General features: G+C 39.6%; 2 long non-coding RNA genes across 3 annotated transcripts in view; one reads left to right on the forward strand and one right to left on the reverse strand.

The window, feature by feature from the left end:
- The window catches only part of LOC143694120 (uncharacterized), a 267,052-nt gene that overhangs the window by 227,122 nt on the left and 22,477 nt on the right, over positions 1-17,453 (reverse strand). The window lies entirely within an intron of this gene.
- LOC143694121 (uncharacterized) lies at positions 883-16,416 on the forward strand. 2 transcript variants are annotated; one of them, XR_013182351.1, is made up of 5 exons: positions 883-1,098; positions 3,359-3,493; positions 3,965-4,028; positions 14,605-14,680; positions 15,711-16,416. It is a non-coding gene; the product is annotated as an uncharacterized LOC143694121 (long non-coding RNA). The 2 variants fall into 2 exon arrangements; XR_013182352.1 differs by lacking the exons at positions 14,605-14,680; positions 15,711-16,416 and adding an exon at positions 8,863-9,366.

Genomic DNA, 17,453 nt, shown 5'->3' on the forward strand with positions numbered 1-17,453 from the left:
CTTGACCAACCACTGGCAGCAGGCTTCTTTTGCAGACCTCTAGCAGTGCCCCAGAGCAAAAAGATCACATCTTAGCTATCCTTTTCCAACTCTTCATTCTTTCACCTGTCATCTCATCCTCCAAATCCTTTGCTCACATCTATAAAGGAAAGTCACAGTCCAGCTTTACAAAGGTACACACAGCAACATGGAATAACTCATCCAAAAGGTTGTGATGCACATATAAAGGTATTTTTGCTTTTCAGGTCTCAATCTGCACTTTAGGAGACACAGAAAAGTTCCTGTACCACAATGGTTGTTTGCAGCAGGTTCTCTCTCTCTGCCCTGGAGGACAGACTTTTTCCCCAGTATTTTCACTCCTGCTACCTTCAACCACTTCCAAACCAACCATTATGTCATACATCAAAACCTTTTCGTCTGAAGTTCTGACAGATTTCTGGAGAAAGGCTGGGGGCTTATTCATTTAATAGACACCAGGGAAGACCAATTCCAGGTTTAAAAATCTCTGAGTAGCTTAAATGAAGTTATTTTTTCCCTGCTTAATCCTAAAAGCCAAAATAGCGCTATTTTCTTAATAGCTTACCCCAGCTTGTTTTCTTTCACAAGTAGCAGCACTTTAAGTAGAGAGCCCACACTGTAATAATTTACTTGGGGAGAACAGATGGAATTGGAGAGGGTCAAGGCTGAGTTGCATGCTGTGGCTTTTTGTGTGCATTCATCTGTGCTACTTTTCCATTTTTGACAATGTAATTCTAAGACTATTGGTATTTTTTCAGACAGAAAATTATAAAGTTAAAAAGGTAACTGTGCTTAGCAAACAGATAGGTCATAAACTAAATCGTACTACACTGTATCTCCTTATTTCTGTTAGAGGGTCCCATTCTTAGTACTTTTAAGGACTTTAGAGAGCAATTTGTGAGGAAAGTGGGGAGAAGATAATTTACACAATTTCGCCCATGCCTCTGTTTTGAAAATTGTTTTCAGTTATATATATAAAGTTGTCTGGAGATTGCTTTTCTTCCATCAGCTGCCAGCAGCTTCGAGAAGCCACAGCACAGAAAGGGAAAGGAGAGGTACAGTGGGATCCCAGCCACAAAGGTAAATAATACAGTTCATCCAATGATGATCCTACTTAATATTCTCAACTGGCTTTTCAGAAGGGTCATATTAAAAAGAATATAGGCATTTTGGTGCAGAAACAATTAAAGCAAACTTCTTCTTCCATTCTTGCCTTCATGTCCAGATTAGTTGTAGAGATGAGGAAAGGAATATGTCTGCATAATATTGCATGTCTCTCAAATACATGTACAAACTGTGAAACTTTTTAAGTCTATATAAACCTGGTGTTCATGTGTGAGGGTATCTCTCTATGTTATCCAGCCTTTTGGAACAAGCTGCCCAGGGAAAAGGTGGAGTGGATGTATTTCAATGACATGTAGATGTAGCATTTTTACAAACACAGTGGACTTTGCAATAGTAGGATAATGATTTGACTCAATGGCCTTAAAAGTCAATGTCCTTAAAAGGACTTAAAAGTCCTTTCCAACCTAAATGATTCTACGATTCTAAAAGAAAGAAGAGCACCGGCATAAGAGCATGGTTTCTGATTGAAAAGGTGTACTTGGTTGTTATAGTAACTTGACTTTTGCAAATCTCACTTTGTGACAAAATAGAGGTCTTTTGCATTAGCACAGGATCTTTTGAGAAAAGATGTAAAATTATATGTGCAAGATATATAATTTGAGAAGTTAAAAAAATCTTCCCTTTGTCTTTGTAATCAAATTAAGGCAGCAAACACTTTCTGAGTCAGTGACAAAAGCAATAAAGCATGTAAGTCTAAAAACTTTTTTAAGCTCCCCATAGATACAAATAGAGGAGAGACTTTTTCTGGCTTCTCAGCAGCAGAGGTAGTTTAGCTGTTGGGGGTGTTGAAGTCTCACACACGTTCAGATTCAATATTCTGCCAAGTTCCCTATCATGTAGTTTTCTTAATAGGCAGGGCATGGGGGAGAGGATTGAACATTTTATCAAAAAGACTCATAACAAGGTCTCTTTGGTTGACTTCCAAGTGTCCTTTGTAAGAGATCACATGCTTCTTTCCCTACTTCATAAGTTCTTTCTGAAAAAGGGAGATTTAATACACCTAGGGAGACAGGAGCATGTGTGAAAGTCTTGTCAACTGCTGACAAAGTGTCTTGATGCAGACATTAATTTGTAGAGTGTACTTGCTTTTGGGGGAAGATCAGTTTCACACATGTCCTGCTTATTTTTCTCTGACCTTTGAAGGCTAATTCAACATGTATACTTGATTAATTTCATGATCCTATCCAGTCTGCACAAAGTGCTCTGTTTGAGCATGTGTAATTAGCCATCTTTTCTTTGCTCTGCTCCTATAGCCTGAATGTAATGAGATACATAATGCTTTCCTAATGTGCTAGAAATTTTATAGGGTTTTTAACTGTCAGTTTGATTTGCTGTTACTGTATGTTCTTTCTGTAAATTGATCCATTCTTTCTCTCTCAACACCCCAGAAATTAAACCTTTAAAAAAGCATTCTTTTCATCCACATCTAGCTAATATATAAAATCATATATAACACCACCACAGAATGCATATGCACAAGCACACATGCAGAACATATGTCTAATAAAAAATTTCCTCTCAGCATGCTTCCCTGATGCCATATTTGGGTGTTAAATTCAAGCAAAATTCCCCAGACCAAACATTATTCTCCAACTCAGATTTGCATATGTACAATCGACAGAGTGGGCAGTCAACACCCAGTCTCCCACCTTATCCATAAAAAACGTGTTCTGTTTCTGGGACTGACGTCTCAGTTTTGCCTTCAGTTGCACATGCACAAACCAACAGACAATGAATGTGCCTGTTGAGGCTGATGCATGTTTCTCTCACAAGAGCTGCAGAAGCAAAGGTCTCCAGTTTGGCAGAAGAAAGAACTCCATTTTGATCTGCTCAGTAAACATGATGCACATATCCCGGTCTAGATTTTCACTGCATGTTGAACCTGAGACAAAAACCCTTACAGAATATTTTGGACACCAGCAACAAGTTTTCTACAGCCTGATTATGGGTAGGGAGTACAGTGCTCTTTTTCACAGCTTAACAACAATCTTTCCTGAAACATTACTTCCTTTAAAACTTCCAGAAAAAGAAAATGTCACAGGTATCACAATTATTGTAGTGACATAATGATTAAGGAATCTTCACAACAATCCTGAAGTTCATGCTATTAGGATCAAATAACAAGCCCTTCACCAGCATAATGAGCACTTACTCAAATAAAAGGCCAATTTATTTTTTTCAACCCTTCTTTAACAAAAGCCTGCCCCTTCCACAGATCTATCTTCTCACAAAAGCCAGAGAGATACAACAATCTTTAACATGATTTGCACCAGACTCTATAGCCTAAGACATCAGGAATAAGAAATGTGACCTTCTGATTCACAGTCTCATGGTCCAGTTCATAGATCATGTAAGTAAATATATTTTATATGTGTCTGGGAAGAAATATTGTTTCATGCATAAAGTTATTGTAACCTCCTGAAAAATGTTGTAACTTGTGGAAAGGGCAGTAAAGGCACTTAATGAAAGAGACTGCAAATAAATCTCTATTCCTCTGGAATAATGACTAAACAATCAGAAGATTGATTTTACAGTTTAATGTTTAATCAAAATGACTCATGCTCCAAAAAGTAAATTCTTTGTCTAATTTTTAGTCAGCTCAAAGATGAACCACTCTGTAAATGTTTTCTTGCATTGCTCTTCTGCATTTACACCACAAATGCTCCAGCCTTCCTCAGGATTGAAAAGGTGTTTTATCATGATCAAAGACTGCATATCTACTGCACTGACTACATCTGTGCTGTCCAAGGAGTGAACGCTTTGCTTCAGCTTAGCCACCTGTAAGATTGTGAAATTATATTGATTTATTCATATTTTTCAGAGGGTGAGGATTAGCTGCCCAGGAGGACTAAATGCTGGACTGTTCCCCTATGAAGAATCCAGCTGTAAGTTTGCAAATATTTGTTTGCTTAAGAGAAATCCACATTTAAATACCTCTCGTTTTGCTAGGAGAATTTATTTTCAGGAGAACTGGGTGAAATTTCTCTCTATTTCTACTTTAAACATAATAAATCTTTACAAGAAAGAATTCATTTCAGTGACAATTCTAGGAGCAGTGTGGACCAATGGTTTGTACATTCCTTCTCCAGGCACTGGGAATCTGCACATAGATTGTGCATACATGTAAACACATGTTAAGTCATGGGATCTTGTAACAGTACTTGGCTGTTCTGCTAATTCCTCTTGATAGATAAACAATGTTTTTCTCACTGACACTGCTCAGAAAGTAGATAATGCAGAAAGGTTCTTTCAAGCAAGAAAGGAAAGAAGGAACTTGGAGGAAGGAACAAAAAAAAGACTATGTACCCTAAAGAAAGCTACATTCATCATCACAAGTCCCAAAAATATTTAGAAACTAGGGTTTGTGTGTGTAGCTACCTGCCCAACACACAAATTTGTTACTTAAATTACAATCACAAGCCAAACAGAGGGTGGAGATAAGAATTTAGGCAATGCCAATTGTTTCTGTTTGGTTTTAAAATGTATTTTCTAATCTGGTTTAACTTTTTATATATAGTGTGTATCTGTCTGTGGTATCTCCTTTGTGCTTCACCGTCTTTCTAGTCTGTTTACCTGTCATTTATGCTCTCCAGTATCTGCTTCAGTTTTACACAGTGGCTTTTCCTGCATTCTTTTGTGTCATCCTGCACCTATGCTCCTTTTTCCATATCATTTCCAAAATGCAAAGCAAGATTTTATTTGAAAGAGGGCAAAATAATTTGCCCATCTCTATCACTGCTTTTGAGACAGCTGAAGGCAGTATTTCAGAAAATAACTTAGCTCCAGTTCAATCTTAACACTGTAGTTGTTAAGATTGAACAATCTTAACTTTTAGCCAGTCTGCATAAATATCTCGATCTCTAAGTAGAAATTATGTTTCACTTCCAGGTCTAAATACCCCTTCATGGTGTCTGTCCCACCGAGGCAGCACTAGTGCTGCTTTAGTTGTGTGCAGGAGAAGCAGCGCCCTCTCTGACACCTGAATCACTTCCTCACACCACACTCTGCATTCTCTTTTCTGGTGCAGTTCTCTGCAGAGGAGGAACCCTTGTCAGCTCCCATTTCTGCCAGAATTTTTGCTAAGCTTTAGGCCTGAATGTTTTTCTTCCCTAATCTGATCCCACTCCTTCACAGAAATGCTATGTCTTTTGGATTTAAGCATGTTGGCTGTGTTACAGTTCCAGTCTGATTTGTGTGTGGCAGAAAATCTGCTTTCATGATTTGCTTAGTTCTCCATTTGTTTTCCTCTCAGCTATAAATAAACAGTGCAAATGGTATATCTTTCTGAACTGCTCCTCCCTGTCCCATGCCAGGGACAGGAGGAAAGGGGTGTGAGGGTGCAGAGAGAATCCATCCACAACATGAGACAGGACAACTGAGAAAATTAATATAGAGGATGGCATATTTTGGGGCAGTTGGTGTCTTCAGGAACAAGATAAGGACAAATGTTTTCTTTTGTCAATTCCTGCGAATGTGATTTCACTGTCAAAAGCGAGCTGTTCTCCTTGGCACATTAGGAACTGAAAAAACAGTAGAAACACCAGTAGTGAGTAAAGCACTCAGAAAGGGAGCTGGGGGGAGAACATTAGCTCAGCTCTTTACTACATGATATGTCTTGAAGACAGACCAAAGAGGGGATTATTATTGCCAACTCAGAAGCCAAACCCATCCGTGATCTTCATGTGAGAAACACATTCCAAAGTTTTCTTGAGAAGCACTGCAGAGACCACAACTCTTTTGTGACTGGGTGTGACTTGACAGACGTGAAGTGTTCTGCTAGCAATCCATCAGAAACTAAACAGGCAAGTGTGAAGTGTTGAGGATAGCAAACAAATGTGTTTATGTAGCTGTACACTGTGCAGCAATGACTGGCAAAGAGAGGTTTTACAAACTGAGGTCTCTGTGATCTTGAATTGCATGGTCTGGGAACATGCAGCTCCTGGTGGTCTTGTACTTATGGAAGTCAGGGGACAGGAACACAACTCTTCTAGAGCATATATATATATATATATATCCTAAAAGGATTTTTCAAAACTATTCTTCAAGGCTGGTTTGGATATCTCTCCTTTTTGCATTACATCAGCATGTGCAGCTCTGTTTGAAGCACTTCCCTTCCCTTAAAACCAAATTCCCAGTTGCCAAGAAATATTGCCCACCTGTTTTTTGGGTTTTTTTGGTTTTTTTTTTTAAAGTAAATTGGAAAACACAAAGGGACAGCCAGGGTCTCATTGGCAAATTTGGGGAATGTTGCTTTCATCACTGAAGAAAATAATCAGTCAGACTTGGCAGAAGCAGGAGGGATTAGGTCATTGTCCAACAGGAAAAGATCCCTTCTACTTAGCTGGATGTTACCAAACATTTTTATTTTCACACAGAAGATCAGCAAGCATCAAGCCAGTTCATCTAGTATTAAACAATAGAGGCTCAAATGTTTAGCATAGCTACCTTACAATTCTCTCTTTCTGCTGATAACCAAGAGGCAATGAGCTGAAAAATCAATGAATATCATGTCAATTCAATGTGTATCAATGTTGTGACACAGTTGTTATGTAAGATGAGTTTCAGACACAAATAGTATAAACTTTCCATGTTGAAGCTAGGGCACTTAGCTAACACTTTGGAAAATAACACTGAAGTTAGAGTAACTGTAGATATTGGGGAATAAAGGAGAGAGGACCCTCCAGTAAGTCCTTTCAGTCTCCAGATTCTGCTAACTGATTTCTGCTAACAAGATAGAAAGGCTTTAGAATTATTATTATTATCCTTCATTCATAAAACCGCTACTGTAAGGGGTGTATATTACCCTAAAAAGCACGAGATTTTATAAAACTTGCCCATACTTACAACAAAACTTCCTACCAGAAATTGTATTGGTCCTTTCCTCCCTCTGGCATACCAATTTCTCAGGTCTATCAACTGCTCAGCCATTCAATAAGCCAAATAAATGTCTGCTTAGGTCCACTGATTTTTCTCATTTTAGAGGTAAGACAGATTTGAGGACTGAGTTAAGCTTGATTTCCCTGATGGATGATGCCATGCCCATGCCCCAAAACAAGTTTCAGAAAATTCTATATTTGGCTTAAGAGTCAGTATTATCCATATTGAAACATCAGCATTTCAAGCTGTGCAGCAAAATGAAGTTTGTATGCATAAAGAACAAAAAAACCTCACTTCCTAAAATCCGTAAAATGCGGGAAAAAAGAGAATTCCTGTGGCTGTCTTGCTCATTTCTTGACTGACTGATATTTGTTGTTACAAAGGAGGGCATGGAGGATTAGCCAGAGCAATTTGTTGATCACACAGGCATCCTACATCCAGTGTTATTCTCCATTAATGGACTAGTGGACTAGCGGAAAATGAATAACAGAGCCACACAGAGCTGACTGCTGTGTACAAAGCAAGACTGGCTGTCACACTTATAAAAGAGTAATGACCAGAAATAGAAGGAAATAAGCAACTTTATCCAGACTTTTTCAAATTAAAGGGGCACCAAGAAATTAATCTCTTATTTTACACTATGTAAGCGAAGCAATGTTTACACAAAGAGATGATGCCCCAGGACATGAACTAGCTGCTGCTGAAATTTAGAAGAAAAGTTCTGCTGAGAATCTCATCCTTAACTGACTGTGAAAATATTTCTTGCACCTTTCACATAGGCATCTGCCTCTGTGCACCCTGAGAGGACACTATAGTCTAACTATAGTAAATGTAAGCTACTGATAAATTATTTTCCTTATTTTGAGTGACTCAGTGAGACCATAGCCTGAAAATTTCAGAAGTAACTTTGCATGATTTCTTGTGTGCCAAACCATTGATTGGATGGGTCACTACCCAACTGTCTGTGCCTCGCATTCTTTTTCTGACAGCTGACTCTTTTCTCATAACAACAACTCCTACAACAGACCATGCAGAAGTGCTTGGAGAGCCATGCTGACACTCAAAAATACCAGTCTGGTGTGGCAGTCATTTGGAGTTCCTAAGTCAGCTTTAAAATGCTCTGCTGGAAGGTCTGGAAAAACAAGGTGCCCCTGCTGAAGATGTAACCCACTCACAAAATGGAGGACAGGGGTGGTAAGGGGTGTTCAGTAATGTCCCCATAACCGACGTTCAAGCAGCTATGCCCACCTACCATAGCAAACTTATTCATCTGCTGAAAATAAACAATGACACCTGCCTATACAAATTGTATGTGCTCTTCAAAAGATAAGCAAAAGGTATTTTATTTGTCAGGCCTGCAGAAGCTGATAGTGGAAAACCTGTTCCCTCTTCCTACTTCCATTCCCTTTTCTTTCTCTTTCTCCACAGGAGCTTCCTCAGAGCCAGTACTCTCTTACACTGCAGAAGAAAAAGTGAAAATATGCCTCTGAATAATCTCCATCTCTTTTGCTTATGTCTGTTCTTCACTTTAAATTTCTGTCCCTTTCCCCTTGATGTCCCTTCATCTCTTTCAGCCCTTACTGGTCTTGCTCTTTCTTACCCTATTTCTGACTGCTGTCCACCTAACTGCTCAGACATTGTTTTCCATCTCCCAAATTTCCAAACAGCTGAATCTAACACTTCTTCACCCTTCCATGAGCCTTCTTTCCCATCTATCATCTGCCTAGAAAAGGAGGTAGTAGCTACCACTTCTTGATGCTGTGTTTCCTTGTTGGAGATTTTTCACTTTTTCTCCTTTCTCCCAGTTCCCATGCTGCACACCCACTTTGTTGTCTGTTCCAGAGTTGGAGAAACCTAAGAAGAATGGTGGATAACATCCCATGAGAAGAGGCTGAGTGCAGGCCTGTCTTCAATGCACAGAGAAGGCAACTAAGAAATCAGTCACTGAAAGAGCAATGATGGAGATATATCACAAACCAGACAAAAGGCTTCAGAGTGGTTAAACCTCAGCTGAAAAGTCAGGCAGATTTTCTTCCCAATAGGACCAAGCAGGTAACCAGCCTGGCAGCTCATTTAGCCATGGAAAGGTATCTCATCTAATAAGTGCAAAAAGATTTGGTTTAGACAGGGACGCTTTTGCAAAATCAAATCAGCCATTAAAACACCCCCAAACCTCCAAAAACCTTAAGTCTCATTGATTAAAAAAAAAATAATCATCTACCTGAAAGCTGTCTAGGAGAGAACATGTCACAGGGGAGAAAGAGTTGTCACAGACATCTGCAGGAAACAGACATCACACCTGCATCTTTCTGACAGAAGTTCAGTATTAGACTATTCCTATCTCCATTTCATACTAGCTACTGTTGAGATCAGATGGGTTTTTAGAGGATTCTGCCTTAATACCACCAGTAGTTTAGGACCATGAAATGGAGAAAATGAACCAGTGCTGTAGCCAAAGGCTTGATGTTTTTTTCTCACTATTAGATTTTTTAAAATTTGCATTGCATATTCAGTTAAAGTTCTTATATAAACTGAGGAAAAAAACAGTAATTTCTTGTATCTTGGTATTTCCCTTTAGAACATGGACATGGTTTTATATACCCTGAGTACAGAAAATATTGCAGAAAAAGAAAATGCTACATTGCAGGTAAATCTTACATATACAGAAATTAAATCATTTTGTTATTCATCCAGATGACACAAAGCCACATTGAAACATTTTGACTCCAATTAATGACACCATTTCACAAGAACTCCCATTGACTCTAACTGGACTATTCAATTAAAGCTGACTCCAAATATTCTGCATTGCAGCCAAGGGTTGCATTGACTTCACATTTCCAATCAACCCTTGCTAAAATAGTGTCCAGCATGAGGAGTGTCAGAATTCAGCTCATAATGAAGGAGTTATGGGAAGTTAGCTCCATTTCTATCCTCACACTGTGAAAGGTGCCTGGCTGATGTACAGGATGAAACCTATGCATCAGATGGTTAGGGTGAAATCAGCCATTAAATTAAGGACAGGAAGGGATATTCCTTTCCTGTTCACATTGGAAAGAGACCAATAGGGGGTCAAAGAAGGTATTTGCTTTCCTCTGTATTAATGAGACATTGTCCTCTTTTAAGGAGTGCATCTAATGTCATTTCAGGGAGCTATGACACCAATGACAACCACAGTCATTCTTCTTTCCTTCCTGTGGCAGGTGGCAATTTTGAGATGTTCTATTCTTGTCCTCAAGTGAGTCTTGGAGGTAGTAGGAAAAATTCTGGAAGTCACCAAGTACTACCACACTCAGGGAGGCATCCTGATTATTTTGGAACTGGAAAAGTGAATTAGTCCTAGTCATAACTGGTCTTTCTATGTGTGGTTGTACCTGTGTGCAGTGTATGCAGCACTACAGAAGAGGGTGGAGTAGTTTGAGATGCTGTAATTCTTAGTTGTGTGGTCTGTTTTGCTGGGTTTTATTGTAAGAGCTTCTTTCCTGTTCTATTTGGTGTAAATGACAAAATGAAGCCATGGTTAAAAAATAAACCAGCTCCAGTCGTCAGGAGCATTGTAATGCACACTCACATCTTGACAGTTTTTCACAGCTTTCCAGTGTAGGAGGAGAGTGCATGCCACTAGAGCTGTAAATATAGTTTTTAGAGAAGGTTCGTGCTACTTTTTGGCCTACATGTATTTGAGAAACAAAATTGAGTATGGGCATACTGAATTTTTTGAACAGGACATTGTAAAAATATGAAACAACAAGGAAATTAGAGCTCAGAAATCACAGAAAATTAAAACTCAATCTAAGCAAGGAAAAAAAAAAGAGTAGAAGAGGCAGAGGTATATTCAATATAGAGAGCTGTTAAAGCAAGGATAATGGCTTTACAAGGAGATTTTAATTCAAAAGGATAATGAAAAAGAAAACAAAGAGGTAATAATCATCCATCCATCTCAGCACAAATAGTTGTTTTGTACTGCGTGTGAAGATTTCATCTGTGATATAATTTGCTAAACATACAATATTCCTGCTATTAATATGCATTTGCCTGCAATGAGGAACAAAACCTGAAGTATAAATTGGAATATAGTTTTTTTAAAAAATACCTAAACAGCTACTACTTGAGTCTGCGAGACCAGCAACAAAATTCCAATGAAGTCCTTACAAAAGAGACAACAAGAGGTCACAGAAATGTCAAATGCAGCACCTTTTATGTGATATGCTCCAGCCACCCAGCAACATTGCAAGCTGCCAAACCAAGCCTGAGCAGAGAGGATATTGCAAACCATATCACATCATTTCAGTAATATGCACCAGTCTTGACTTGAAAGAGGACAATCTTGGTGCTTATCAAAACCTTAAAATTTTGCTCACATTGACAGTAAGACAGAAGAGTGGAGGCATCTTTCTCAATGACTTTGGGAAAATTAAGATTTTTAGAAATTCAGTGAGATTACTGATAAACCCTTCAGTGCTTTTTAAACAGCTATTTCTGCTTAGGTTGTCACTATTCTAATCAGTATGTCAGAGGGCAAATGCCTTGTAGCAGACCAGTTGTACTTAACCCAATTCTACCAAAATAAGTAAGTAGCCTGCAATCATTTCTCACTATACATAGGTTAGCCCTCAAGAAAAAAATGCATATAAATACCTTATGTGTATGTGTGACCTCATACATAGTAATGTTTCTGAGGAAAAAATATCAAAAAGCAAAAAAACTACTGAAATCTGAGGTCCAAGTTCAACAAATCACCAGGCAAGTTCCTAACTCTATGTTCTGCTAATAGTTTTCATTTACATTTTGATACCAAGCAGTCTTAAAAAAAAAAAAAAGGAAAAAAGTTGAAGACATCACAACAGTGTCATTTTCTTCAATCATACTATCTCCCCATGAGAACAAAATCATACTGAGAATCACGAGAGCCGTGTGGGTTATGATAGTAGTGAAAATCCCTCTCCTTCACTCTATCTAAAAAGATAACAAAGGAAATTGTCTACTGCACATTGTGGGCATAATCCACTATTACTTTTACAGTAATGCTGAAGGACTCTGCAGAGGAAACATTAAACACAACACTGTTTCTTTTACAACCTCTAGTGCTGTGGATGCACTGCTTATTTCTTTGGGTTCTTGAAACATCGCATAAAAATATATGGATGGCTCCCCAGGTTCACTCCAGAGATTCACCTCATCTGTAGCCTGTTTTCAGATGGCTGCCAGAAGAAGATGATGGGGGAAATAGAGCTGTAAAACACACATGCAGCAGGGTGATCCTTCCCCTGGCACACCTTCCAGCTTCCTTAAGTGAAGATAGATTTTGAATGGGTGTTTAACAGATCTAGATTTCACGGTGGTGAAATCCCATGTGTGCTGTTTTGACAACCCAGTTTGTAACCTCTGGTCTAACCCCAGCGTGGTAAGAAGTATGACACAGTGGTTTAACACTGCACATTTTCTCAGTGGATCAGCATACATATCCAGGACAGGAATTTCTTGGTCCCACAAAATTATACTGCTACAAGCAGGATACTTAGCACCAACATGTAATTCATTGTCCCTTCTCGGCCTGTGTATCTTTCACTCTTTGCATAAGACAGTATCTCTTTATACTTCCATCTATTAACTCTATTTTGAATGGGGGGATTCATGTTCTTTTCTGTCTTTACCACTGGGGGAAGAAAATAAGACCTCAGTCATCCTCACTGCCTTCAGTAGGATTGCTCTCCCAGATTTCTGTGGGAGTCTGCTGCTAACTAAGAGAAAAACCAACCAGATTCCAAGGCAGGGCTGTACAGTGGGATGTAGGTTAAATCAGAGCTCAGAATACATGGGTTTTCATCCTAGCTCTGCTATTTGCCTTCTGGGGGACCAAGGTTGGAACATTTTGCCGTGTCTCAATGACCCACTCAGTAAAAAGGATACAGACACTCCTTGTGAAGTCTTTTCTGGTTTATACCTTCCATAGCAATGGTTTTTGCTGTCATATGCTCCCACTTTTTATTCTCAGGCTTGTTGAGACCCCTAAGATATGCAATGGGACTAGATGAAAAATAAAAGAAAACCATAGAGAGTTTTACAGACCATGTGCTGGACAGTCATCATCTGTATTCTGACATTACAGAGGTGAACTGTGGTTCAAAAAGAATTATATATTAAGAAGAAATCTGAAAATTAAATGTAAGGAGATGAACTCACCATGCCCAACATAACACAAAGTTTTGATGGAGATATAAAGGTCTGTGGGGCTTCCAATGAATGTATCATATTTTCATACTCATTTATTTTATGGGAGTTTGGATGCAGGGGACTCGAGGGGGGTTGTTTATTTGGTGTGTTTGGTTGGTTCATTTGTTGTTGTTGTTTGGTTTTTATAATTGGTTCAAACACATAAACTGAAAAACTAACCTGGAAAAATTTTAATCATTTAAACAAATCACCACAATAATTTTATGTCATTCTAAGCTTCTGCCTCCAGTGCCAAGACTTCAAAAGATTATTTCTTTCCTTTGGTTACAGAGCATTAATAGATGTCCAGTGAATGCAAACAGTGGGGGAAAAGGCAACACATATACACAAAAACCGTGGGAGATTAAATGTTTACAGAAATTGTGCTGGAACAGCAAATTATTATATATATATATATATTTTGTGAGAATTCGGGATATTGATGTGAACTGGAATAAACCCTGAAATTATGCATTTAGCCAGCCTGAAGAAAAGGAAGCATTTTGAAAACAGACTGGGAGCGCTCATATCTCCCATATTTTTGCAATATGTGATTGAACCTACCATAACAGCCATAATACTGTGGCTTTGCTAATTAGCTACCCTTCAGTAGCACACTGTCTAATGAGAACATCAACCTTAGAAGTCTCTCACAGCAAAGATGTTTCAGAAAGCTGTAGTGAGATTTGCTATTAAATGTGCCTTTCTAAATTCAACGCATTAAGAGCATAAATAGAAAAGATATCTAGCTCACCATCTACCCTTTTCCTGTCTTCTGCACCTCCTGTCTTTCCTCCTGCTGCACCATGCATGCTCTGGGGAATAAAGCTGCCTTTATTTAATTGTGCATTGCAGGGAAGAAGAACTCAGGTTTCAGTGGGACCTCAGGTGGTGCCAAGCAGCAGCAGCAGCCAAGGATAAGCTTAAAGCAGAGGTATCAGGACGAGATACAGACTCCTTCTGCCTCACCCAGCTCAGCAAAGCTGCTTAGTCTGCTCTACTATGAGGGACAGCACTTTGGCAAGGAAAACATCAGCTTCTCATATGTAGACAGGAGCAAATAAACCTGAAAAACAACATCGGGTTGTCCTGCACAGAGAAAAGCTGCCAGGTGGGAAGCAGGGAGGGGGAGTGTTGAGTGAAGGGGAAAAAGATTAATTAATTAAAATCCTTCCATATCAGGAAGCTGTGAGTATCCTTGTGCTCTGAAAGGGTGAAGCAGTCCTACAGACATTTTTTTTCCAGTACTGCTGCTTCAAAGCCCCACAGGAAAAATCTGCACGAGGACTGCCCTGAAAATGAGAGCAAACTGGGCGTTGGCCAGAGTCTGGCGCTGTGAAACATGTTCCACTCTTATCTTCTCTTCCATAGGAGATGCCAAGTGCTATGGACTGAAGCACAGCATGGCCCAACAAAGAACTGTGCTGGTTATAGTGCAGCAAAGCAGGTAATACAGTAAAATTGAGTGCTTCTGAAGCAAGCTATGTTACTGGCAGCTCTTTAAGTAGAGTGCAGAAACTTTGTTAATAGGGATGTTTCAAGCTGGGTTTTTTGGGAAAGGACTCTGCTTTGCTTCCTGTTGTATCATCAGATTTGCTTTCATGCTATTCTGAATATCCAACTCAAGTCTAAGAAATTCCAAGGATTATGGCTTTCCTCTGGATCTGGTGTATGATTGTTTGTCCAATTAACACAGGTAGTGGAAAAGACCCAAAGCCACAAAGCAGAATAATAACTAGAAAAAGATTTCTGAGGATCCCAAAAGCTTTGGGGAGAGTTGTGGGAAGCAGAAAACTCCAACACCATGCATGATGGTATGAACAGCCCATGGCAAATAATCCTTTAAGTAAGTCAGCATTTCCAGTTTTCTCTCATTATACAATATTTGACATGACTTGTCTCTGAAACAGAAAACCCCAGATATGAACAAGGATTAGCTGAAATACACTGCCATAAACCTAGCCTACTTTAGGTTGTGTTGAGCTCAGAGAGCTGTAGATGTATTATATTATACCCAGAGCAAGCAAGGCTGAAGCTCCATGCTGCAGGAAGAAGGGAAAAGGAAGGAGGTGGGGAAGAGGTGGATGGCAATGCCACAGCATTTAACAAGTGCCTGGCAGCACTGGTCCTCTGCAGGACCCTGTGAGCTTCATGGATGGCAGCTTTTGGTAGGAATCCCTCCAATGATCTCTCACCTCAAGAGGGTGGGGGACCTGAGGAGCATGAAGATGGTTTTTCTCCCCTGCATCTGCAAGTTAAAGTGCCAGTGCTGGTAATGCTAAGTGCTGGTGAAGCCACCATCTTTGATTTTCCTCAAATAAAGATGTAAAAAGTGGCATGGAAATATCATCCCACTTAAAGAGCTGCAGTTTCAGCAAGCTACTTTCTGAAAGGCAGCACACTGTTTGTCTTACCATCTAGAGTCTTAAAATCACAACTGTCTCCTGAGCAGTGTTTCTCTATTCTCTCCTTTTTAGCTGTCTCTCCCTGGTGAAAGGATGATCCCAGAGAGCCCAGAGCTCTGCCACAAGCATGCAGCCCATCCTCATTTCTCTCTCCCTCCTGACACCCTCCAGCAGACTCTGGGGGTTTTTGTTGCCCTGTGGCTGGGGTGATGCTCAGTCTCCCCCCTGCCTCCTGCAGCCCCAAGCCTGTGCTGCAGCCAGCCTGTATGCTTCATTCCACAGGAGCAGCTGTGACACAAATTAAACAAGGAGCCACAGAAGATTTCACAAGAAAGACCAAAAAACAGAAAAGAGGAATCATTTCCAGAAGTGGTTAGTTTTAATGTCAAAATGAAGTGTGGAGCCTGTTTTGGCAGCAGAACGTAGGAAAGTGAGACATTCTCAGAAGTTACCCTGTGCATTTAGGCTCCATGCCAAGCTTTACCCTGTTTCTTCCAGGTGTGTTGAAGAAATTTGTTTCTTCTGTATCTTTGCCTGACAGCTGCATCCCTAACTGGAAATAAGATATGGGATCTCAATTGCCATTGGCACCTCAGTTATTGAACACTTACTTTATTTCCTGCAACCAGTGCATTACACTTGGAATTCAAAATGTGGAGACAAAAGGTCCAATTGAAGAAAACAACACTCAAACTAATTCCATTTAAACACTCAATATATAAAAGAATATTTTAGCCAGGATAGCAAGAAGCAATAAAACATCACCCTCCTAACAGTACCATATTTTTTTTTGCTTCCACTTACTTCATGTGTACAAATGAAATGTTTTAGACAAAGACACACCCCATGAATATGGCAGAGGCAAATCTACCCCTCTGAGGACAGGGAGTGAGTGCATAAACCAACTGTTTTCATATCAGCACTACTGGCATATCTCAATAAACCTATCTAATGCAACTACTTCAAACATGGTAAGCCACTATTAAATTTCACTGCACAGTCTCCATCTGAAAAGGTTATTGTTGTTACAGTCTAGATGTTACTTCACTTAGCTCATCCTATGAGAGATGCTAGATGCAAAAGTGGAGATTATTACCAAGATAACCCCTCTGTCAGTCCTTGTAAGTTGCTCCTCTGATCTCATCCAAAAATAAGATTACCCAGAGGCTTTAATGAACTATATTTAATTGATGCCTGATATTAACTGCACCTTCATAAGAGAGATAATATCTTTTCCCAAGACACATATCACTCATACCCTCACATAAATCTAGTGTTTGTCGAGTGGGCCCGTTTATATCATCTTACAAAATGTCAGACAGATCAGTTCTTGCTCCAGTTTCTAATTTCCTGATATAACGGATATGCACATCCACAGTTGCCAGGCAGCAGATCTCAGGCTGCAGCCTCCACGGCATTATTCTTCCCAATTTCCACATTAATTATTGACAGGTTAAAATATATTAATTAGTAACAGCCAGGAACAGCATCCTTCATTGTTAAACACTGGGATTACCGGGCATAGCAAAAGAAGGCAAGTAATCTTTAGGGCAATATCTGAAGGATTGATTGAAGCAGAAATGTACAGAGGATATCCTCAGAGGCAGGAGCTCCCTTACCCAGCACCAGGCATGTCCTTTCTCCTTTGCACCTGTATCTCCAGCACAGGTTCAAGCCTTAAGCTGTGTAGAATGAGCCATAACCAGGACAATTAACTGTATGAACCCTTAAGTCTGCAGGGCCTTGAAGAATGTCCCACAAGGCTGAGAAAGGGCAAAAGTTGGCAGGTTCAGCTTCTCTTGCTGAATAAAATAC

The sequence above is a fragment of the Agelaius phoeniceus genome, chromosome 1 (assembly GCF_051311805.1).
Source record: "Agelaius phoeniceus isolate bAgePho1 chromosome 1, bAgePho1.hap1, whole genome shotgun sequence".
NCBI lineage: Eukaryota > Metazoa > Chordata > Aves > Passeriformes > Icteridae > Agelaius > Agelaius phoeniceus.